The sequence below is a fragment of the Rhipicephalus microplus genome, chromosome 4, assembly GCF_043290135.1.
Source record: "Rhipicephalus microplus isolate Deutch F79 chromosome 4, USDA_Rmic, whole genome shotgun sequence".
Lineage (NCBI taxonomy): Eukaryota > Metazoa > Arthropoda > Arachnida > Ixodida > Ixodidae > Rhipicephalus > Rhipicephalus microplus.
Genome location: NC_134703.1, coordinates 111,567,750 through 111,577,225, shown reverse-complemented (window position 1 = coordinate 111,577,225; position 9,476 = coordinate 111,567,750).

Genomic DNA, 9,476 nt, shown 5'->3' with positions numbered 1-9,476 from the left:
ACTCCCAAATAGTCGGCAGTGTTCTATTGAGAAAATGAGTCTGAAGCCAACTCTTTGACGAGGGGAAGTGCCTTCGGCAGGGCCACGACAAGAGTCAAGTACGAGGATCGTACAGAAAAACAAGCTTCTGTATGAACATTTTTTCTGCGTAGACTATACTTGTGTGTAAAAGAGGAAATATAGAACCATCAAAACTAAGCACAGCTTCTCCAACGCATTGGTTGTTGGCATTAAAAGTAATCACAGTTGGTGATTGGAGAACGCCCGCTGCATGGAAAAATAAAGAAATAATGAGGCAACGTAATCATTAAATACTAATGTTGGCAGCCAGAAATTGCAGTGAAAGATCAACCTAAACCACCACAAAACTGGCAGCAAAATGTCTTTTAGCACTTTTTGCGGACTTTAAAAGAGGCATTAAGTCCACCTTCAAAATGAATGTAAAGTCACCTATCTGTACGAAATTACCGAGAAGTTGTATCTAGGCTTCTACGTCACTGCACGGTAACGCACGAAACAGGGGCTGCAGGCCGTGTCGGCTTCGCGTGTGGCCTTATAAACGGGCAGCTTCGGTGATGCTCTTTTCCCACGCGAGAGTTTCTTTATGAGCGCCGGTGTGTGGAGGGTGTACTGGCACCGATATACACCTTTGTTTAAGAAACGCGCCCACTTTTTATGACCCGTCTCATCTCCCCTTAGCTTCGAGCGCATATTATGGTAGCATTCTCCCAAACACCGTATTTGCTGCAACAACCAGACTTCCAGGAAGCAATTCGACATTTTTCTTGGTTGCGGTGTCTTGCCGTTGTTTGGGGCTATGTAAGTCAGTCCGGTAAGAAACTACTGTACGTTAGGACCTTTTTTCTTCTTTTGTAACACCTTATGTAGGGTATTACGCGTGTTGCCCAGCCGGGTCATATGTTCTTTCTAGCCAAAGAAAGAAAAAAAAAGAAACCCTCACGTGACACTGAATACTGCACCCACTTTCAAAACCAAGAATAGTAATAAAATAAATAAAAGCGCATAAAGAAACAAACAGTGAACTATGTAAACGTGAGGGATCCATTTAGGGCGCAGTTTCCCTTGACGATGGTTTATTCAGAGCATGGGTGGTGGAAGGAAATTGCAGTAACTCGTTTTTTAGTCAGTGTGCACACCTGTTTTATTCGGGCACCCGTCACTAAACCAAATTAAATATTGTAACGACTATAGTGCTTCACAGAAACATATGCATATCCCATTCAGATATTTATCGCCTGGTGTGGTTTTTGTCTAGGAGCGCATTCTCATTTTCCCTTTGAGGCTCATAAACCAAAGCATGGGGATTACAGCATTAACAATTTCAATGCGGAGATTCTCGAAAGCAAGCTTAAAATGTATGTATTCATGGTGGCTTTATTACTACATTATATGCACTCTGAATGGGGGCATGGATTAAATTTAGTATGTTTGCACTCCGATTTTATACGACCACACTTTTTATCCTTAACCACACTTTTTATTAGCTGAGCAAAACAAGAAAAGGAAAGGAACATAAATGCAGTTGACGAAAAAGAAAGAAAAGCAAACCCTTAATAAGTTTCGGCTGTATATCAATGACCTCATGTGTGTGTAGGTGACACTTCAAAACCTAGGTACTCTTTCCGGCGTAAAAGTGAGAATAGCACTTTAGTTTTTTTTTCTTGAATTAAACTATAGAGGACTAACATTTAACATGGTCGCGTTGTGCTTTGGCACTTAGGGTGTTACTTTTCGTGAGAGAGAGAGAGAGATAAAGATGCAAGGAAAGGCAGGGAGGTTAAATATTTTCGTGAAAATCTGGTATTGACCATGCTGCAGCGATATACAATGCCTGATTTAACACAAGTTCGAAACCAAGAAAATTAAGATGCCAAGAGAAGCACAACAGCATTTTTGGTGGTTTTCAATTGAAGTGTTTTATTTATGACTTGGAAGGAAACCAATAAAAGTGGCCAGAAAGAACATTCGCCACTTTGGGTGGTTGGTTCATGTGGTTCAACACCGTGAATGTGAGGGAGGTATAGACAACATAATTTGTCGGAAAACTCAGCACCTCTTGTTTCCGAACAGTGGCCGCGCCCCCATCAAGCGTGCCCTTTCAGCACTGCTGGACTTTGTTGACGGAAGTGGGCTGTGTGAGCAAATTTAGAAAATTTAGAGAATTCACTCCACGTGATTTTGGTAGACAATCTGTGCCTCCCCCCTTCCTTTTCGGTCTCTTCGCTCACTCTCTCCTTCCTATTTTCTCTCTCCCCTCTAGTCTATTACTTCCCACCCTCATTCCCCTGCCCCTGTGAAACACTGCTGAGGTGTCGCAGTTAGCTCCAGACAGTTGCGGGATTCACTTTTATTTTCTTTTACAATTTTAAGAATCACTTCCCCCTAGTTTTCAAATGAACTGTTGTAATTGTGGCATGAAATGAAATGAATGAAAGAGACCAGAAAGAAGTACGGCCAAGCTTGGGCGGTTGGTTTACGAGTTTTAATGCCCCAGTGGTAAAGAAAGTATAGATAGCATAATTTGTAGTTTTCAAATAAATGGTCATCATTATGACATAAGAGAAAATCAATAAGAAATAGCCAGAAAAAGTACTAGGCAAACTTTTGTGGTTAGTCTATGGTGTTTAATGTCCCAAAGTGGCTCAGGCTATGCGACGCACTGAAGTCGAGGACTTCGGGTATTTTCGGTTACTTGGGGTTCTTTAAAGTACACTGTAGTCACACACTATCCAGGCCTCTACAGCATTTCCAAGCTCGCAGTTTTCGAGATTCAATGCTGCGCATCCAGTCCACACCAGTGGCGAGTTATTTTTTTGATCTAACAAGGAACGAGCCCCTCGATACATCCCAATTCTAACGTTGTTGATTCAACATAGGTAGACGAATTGTGGCGCAATGAATGTTTTCATTTTGCTTTTCACAAATGTACCTTAAGCAGGTGGTTGCGAAGTGACCTTCTGCTAACCTGTTATGTTCCTATGTACTGGTGCATCATGATATTTTTCACTGCTTTAAATTATTCTCTGTGGCCTGTCATGTCGTTCCTCAAAATCCCATTATCTATGCTCAACTACCGTTGCTTTTTCTTAATGACCTGAGGGTAGCTAGGTGCCGTGATTTTCTGGGTGACGATTACGATTGTCCACCTGCTACCTTCTTCATTTTATTTTGGCGTTTGACGTTTTCACATCAGTTAATGCATTTTTTCATGTACGATAGATCCTTCGAGATGTGCCAAAATTTGTGTTTATAATTAGAAAACGAACGCTGACGCACTGGGTATACAGTTCACTGGGCGTTTGAAGTAACATGCGCCGAGTAGGATGATCCTATTTTTAATACTAAGCCGGTGTGACTATGACAGTCGAAAATTTATGCATGAACAGGGCTGACTGGCCCTTCGCATGACCTCTACCTGGGAATAAATAGATGGACGACTAAATAAGCACGTGGCATTGTGTTACATGTGCGTGTTGAAGCAAGACGGAAAGGTGAGTTAGTTGGTGCATTTGCTTCATACGAATTCAAGCCAGAACTACTATGAAAGGGAACAGCACAAGCGCTTACTCTAATCTCAAAGCTTTATCATAACAGAAAGAATCACTCATAACAGAAAGACACACCCGAATTGGACATGTGTACTGGCCCCTCGTGCGCCATGGTCTTGAGTGCTCGAACAGGCTGCTATAGCGTACAGCATTTTTTACCTAGCCTCTTTCCTTAACGAGTAATTCTTATTCTCCGGAAAAGTTCAAAGGCGGGTGACTAATACACTCGCATCCCTTATCTGAATATGAAATGCTTCAGCGAGTACACACATGGCATGACCTCGGTGTTCAAAGAGAACTTCCGCCAGAGTAGTGCCACTGCTTAAGGAAGGAGGCTAGGTAAAATATGCACTATGCGATATCGGCCTGTGTTAGCACTCGGGAATGGTGTACATGTGCGATGGGTAGACGTGCTTTGGTCGGGTTTCTGCTGTCATAGTAAAGCTTTTACTTGCTACGTTTTCTTAGGGTCCGTGTCTTATAGTGCACTGAATTATTTATATTCACGTGTTCCAATTAATCACTGTGAGACACTGCCTGTAGTCTAGTAAGCGGGAGCATATCTCTGGAATTTGCCTCGAATTCAGTTAAGTCATGTAGCACAAGTAGACAGTGGCACCTGTGAGCGGTGGAGTTGTTGCACGTGAATAGTGAGGGACTAACTCGACGCTCATCTATATCCTCAACAACTGACGTCGCGAGCTTGGTAATGCCGCGGGCAGCCCGTACGCTGACCTGTGTAAAAAGCTGAAACGCATGAAATGAGTGATTTGATCTATTTGCAGTGGATGTACACACATTTGTAGAGAACGTATACACTCCCGTGCGCTATAATACCGACGACCTTTTAAAATAACAGAGTGTAGAAAAAAGAACGCTCGCAAGTTCGTGCTTTTTCGTAACGATGGTGATGAGGCTCCATGGTTGCATTCTCGAGGGAGCAACAGTTATGAATTAAGGGTTGATTAATTTAGCGTTTAGCGAATACGTGGCTCTAATCAGAAGATAGCCAGGACGTGGTTATAGCCTTTTTGACCCGAGGCATAAGGCCATGCAATGAAAAATCATTGTCTACTCTGCGTGGCCTCGCTTATCGGCTGCGGAGCAAGAAAAAACAACAACAAGGAAACGATATGAATGGCATAGTGCCCATACCTTTACGAGTCTGCTATTAATAAAATCTCCTGTAACGAAACCCATTCCTCAGTAGTAGACAAGTGAGATGCGACTACAGTGCTACAAAAAAAAACGGTCATAATTGAATTACGGTAGTGCCTGTGTGAGCGGGGCTACCGGGGGTGACGCAAAATGCCGTAAGTGAAAGGGCATTGTTCCGGTGACCTCACTAATCTTCGATCGCCGCCCGGGCGGGGCAGCCGTGCGTGCTCGGCCACTGTTTGCGTTGCCGGGAGCTTTCGCCAGACACTCTCCCACGCCCCGTGTTACTTGTGTTGGCCCGACTGCGAGCTGCAGGCCACCGTCGCAACCTCGTCAGCAATAGCCGTCATTACGGCCGTCATGTCCACACACAGAAGCGAAGCGGCACGCCGGAATGGGCAGGCCGTTTCGTTAATCATCGCCAGATGTCATCAGCCGGCAACCGCCCGACGGTGCTTTATTTCGGGCCAGACGTGACGTCAAAGCAACGAGAAGGGAAGCGCAGGGGCACGCTCCCGTCGTAATGTTGCTGGTTTGCAAATACCCGCTGCTGTGAGACGAAGGGGTGAGGCAGGTGCATCTGGATGGAGTATGTGTTAAGAAATGAAATAGCGAGAAAGACAAGAACCCACGGGCAGCTGTCCGGAAGGGCAGGTCCGCATTTACAATGCTGCTCGAAGGCGAAAGCGTGGTTAGCCAGAACCGAGACGATGGTCGGACCCGAAGCTGAAGGACATAACGACAAACACAACGCTCAAAAGACATGCATGCATGTCCTCCGTGAATGTGAAGCTCTGTACACCCGACCATTCATCCTCACAAACAGTGAATTAACTCTATATCATTGACCAAGAGACGGCAGATTCGAGTCATTTGTTCTCGCACTTATGCTGCTGATTACTGCTTGTCTGATAATGTCTTTAGCACTGCGCGTATCTGCGTCTCCTAGAATCAGCCGTAGTTTTGCTTGTTCGCGACTTTCAAGGATTATGAATGATGTGAGCGTCCTGTTTTGGACGTTGATTCCCACTTGCTTCTCTAGCCATTGTTTCGATCACCATCATTTCTTCTATATTATAGCCAGAATGGCAAGTAAGAGCTCGCAAAGACGATTTCTCAAGCTCTGTGATTAGGATTGACGCTAACGTTGTGGAGAATATTCCGCAGTGAGCCTTCTACAATGAGCTCAAGTTTTCTAGTTATTTACTTGCTTGTTGATATATCTTGCTTCGTTGCATTGTTCATCAATAATATATAGTTCAAGTTTTGTTTAAACTTTGTGGAGTTAGAGTTAGGCATGCCACCATGTACAGCACAGCATTACAATCTCTACCTGCTAAAAAACAAACAAACAAACAAACAAACTAATACGACATACTTTTAGATCTCGCCCGATGCTGGCACGACATCGTGTTTAGTGTGAAACACATTGCTTCACGTTCATTTTGCACCAACCTCTATTGTGGGTGCCTCCTACTTTGTTTTGTGACGTTGCGTTGCGCGTTGTCGCGCATTCTTTACTGCAATGCAGTGTTTGCAATATGCGGTCGACACGGAAATGACGCAGCACGCAGCAGGCTGTTACGTCCTTTTCGCATTGTCCACACACACAGGAACACAACGAACGGCTAAGCGGAGATATCTTCCGCGTACGATGTTTCTGCTACCCGTCTAGATGCGCTGCCAGTCCGTCTGCGAAGTATATGAAGACGGTAGGCGAAGAGAGTGACCGAACGTGGTGGAACAAAAAAAAAATAATGGCATTGTCTGAAGCAAGAATTGCCTGCTTCGAATTTTTAAGCACTTCATTGTGCATTCCGTGGTCTGTTAGTTCCAAACTGACAATACAATTTAGGTCTGTATACGAAAGCTTCGACAGCGAAGCATTCATGACTTTTCCGCACTGTCTCCGAGAGTCCCAGAGCTGTTGGCTCAGGAAATCAGTATGTCGACGGCACCTACGCGGTTTGCAGTCGTGGAATAGGTCTATGCATAGACAGCTTTCTTTGTGCGCTCATGTGTTAAGGTGACCTTCGCTCTTTCTCGATTTCGCGATTTTATAAGCGGAAGGATAACCTATGGTTCTATTCTGGACACTATCGCAATCCGCCATATTGTCAAATTCCGTAATGGTGACATTTTAAGCCAACCAGAGCAGCCGTAGCGGCTCCCCAGGACAAGCACAGTTCACCTAACGCGGAATTAGAATATTAAGCTTAGGCACATTCTTACTTGTCTTCCAAGCATATCATGTAGAGTGCCTTCTTCCGGTTTCTCAACTATTAACGTGATCCCGTTAAAAAGCTCGTTTCACAGAAATTCTGGCGTCTCAATCAGTATCAGCGTTGTTGGTTGTGAGCGAAAAAAACCCCATCTTATGCGTGACCATAAAAATGAGAACGATGCAAATAAAATAAATTATAAAAATCCTGAGTCAGAGTGGGAATCGAACTCGGGTAGGAAGCGGATGTTCTACCATAAGGCCCCACCTCTGCTTGTAGATGCAATGAAAATATTTTTTCTGTTAGGAAATGCAGCGAAAGTAACACCTGCTTTACAAACACATGCATACTGTACACATGGTTCACAATACAACAAGAAATATTGCAGTAATAATTCGTCATACAAGCGCCCATTGCCATTAGGCGTCAGCGCATGTGATTATCATAATGTATTCATGGTTTAAAACCGCTAATCCTTTACGAAAGGCATACACGCTACTGCACCTGTTCCATTAAGGCCACACAGTGGGTTCACTGCAAGTTCGAGAAGATCTCAATCACTAAATGCTTCAAGTACGCGGAGCCGAATATCGCTGTCGCGTTCAACTCGTAAAGGCAAAACTTTAGGGTGCCCCAATTTTTCGTCATCTTGTAAAAACATAAACCGATGGTTGTGACTCAAGTTAACATTTACGTTGCATACATATAGTGCAGTCTACTTATGACGATGTCCAAGTGCCAAGGAAATCCCATCGTGCGTGCTGACGAAAAAAGAGAGAGAGAGAAAGACGAAAACATTTAATTTAGATGCAAGAGAGGTAGCGCAAACAAGTAATACTTGCTTCTAGAAAAGACATAGTTTGTCAGCTTTGATTGCTGCACGTATATAGCTGGCAAGCATTTTTCTAAAGAGCAACAACGTGATCTACGCAGATGGGTGGGAGGTGAGTCCCGAAAACACGGTACCGGTCAAACTGTATCATCCAGTCAACCTCGTGCGATGATAATGCCTGCGTAGGCTGCTGAATCGCGTCATCGAAGTCGTCGCATTCACCACTATTCACAACACGGTGTGGTCAGTGTGAAGACACATTCGCAGCGTGCGCTGTATCCGGGTTCAATCGCTATATCCGATATCACGCCGCAGGAGCATCAGGTCATAGAAAGCATACAAAAGTGAATGGTGCCATCGTTGTTTGAAGTTTGAAGTTTATTTTATTTTTTCTGATACAGAAAGAGGAGTAGGAGCTAAAGGCCGTATTGCCTGACAGAGGCTCCTACTCCCATGCGCATTCGGCATGCGTGTACATGTTTGCATGCGATGCGAGTATACAAACAATAGAGCAACCAGAAAAATCTAAACATGCATGTACATAATTGTCACTGCAAATAAAGCATTACAGGTAGACATCATACATGAAAACTCTTCATGAAAACAAACATATCATACACATGTTGATAATTGTATTCGATATATTGTAATAAATCTTATCCTTATGGTTAGACTCGGATATCGAATCAAAACGTCCCTTATTGTGGGCGTCAAATGCCTGCATATTAAATAAACTAATTATTTACTTCATTAAACTAATGTATACAGCTCGGTATCGTCGTGACAGCTGGCTCTATGTGGGCTCCGAAAACGGCTTGAGCAGCGCGCGACAAACAGTGTTAATCCATGTAGTATACGCCACGACACTCGATCGCCTACGAGCGAGGGCCACTACGAGAAACCCAATTCAAGGATTACGGTGATCCCTGAATTTCTTTATCCTCATCTTTTTTTCATGAGGGTAGACGGCTTGACAACTTTCTGGTCAATTATAAAACACTAGCTTAGGCATTATTGAACTATGCTGGCCGGTCGGACTTAAAGAGGACTTTGAGCTTTGCAAGGAAGGATTTATGTACACCTCGATCACGGCTGCTGCATAATGCAGCAGCCGTGCTTGAAATACTGCGTGCGCTAGTCCTCCCACGCGTTCGCTTCACTTTCCAGTTTTGTTTTTGATCTACTCGCTATAGCAAAGCGTTGAGTGCTACTCGGGCCTCCAGCCCAGCGCGGCACGCCTTCTTCGTTGCATAGGGCCGATATAACGGCAGAACTTACCATTGCCCCCGTCTAGGGGTCGTAATCAATCATCTAGTGCATATTGACATCGGTTGCTTTCCGATCCAGGGCTCACCCCGTTGTGACTAAGACTGCGCTATGCCTCTTACGTTGCGGTAATCAATGCTACGTTATAAGAAAAAGAGAACGCAATGAAGTCTTCCGTTCTCGTTATCGTGCGACGCAGTGGCCAGGAGATATCCTAGAGCCTAACTCGTGGGCTTTATGACGTCGAATGCGATATTCGCTGCCTGAGAGAATGTCCAAGCGACCCGGGGGGGTCTCGATCAATAAGTGCAAGGAAGGACAGCAAGTAGGTAAAGCACCACGTAAAGGCGGAGTACAAAAGCATGCGCAAGTGTGTTATTTCTAACCCAGGGCCCGAGGACAGGCGTATTGCATTGGCACGGCAATATA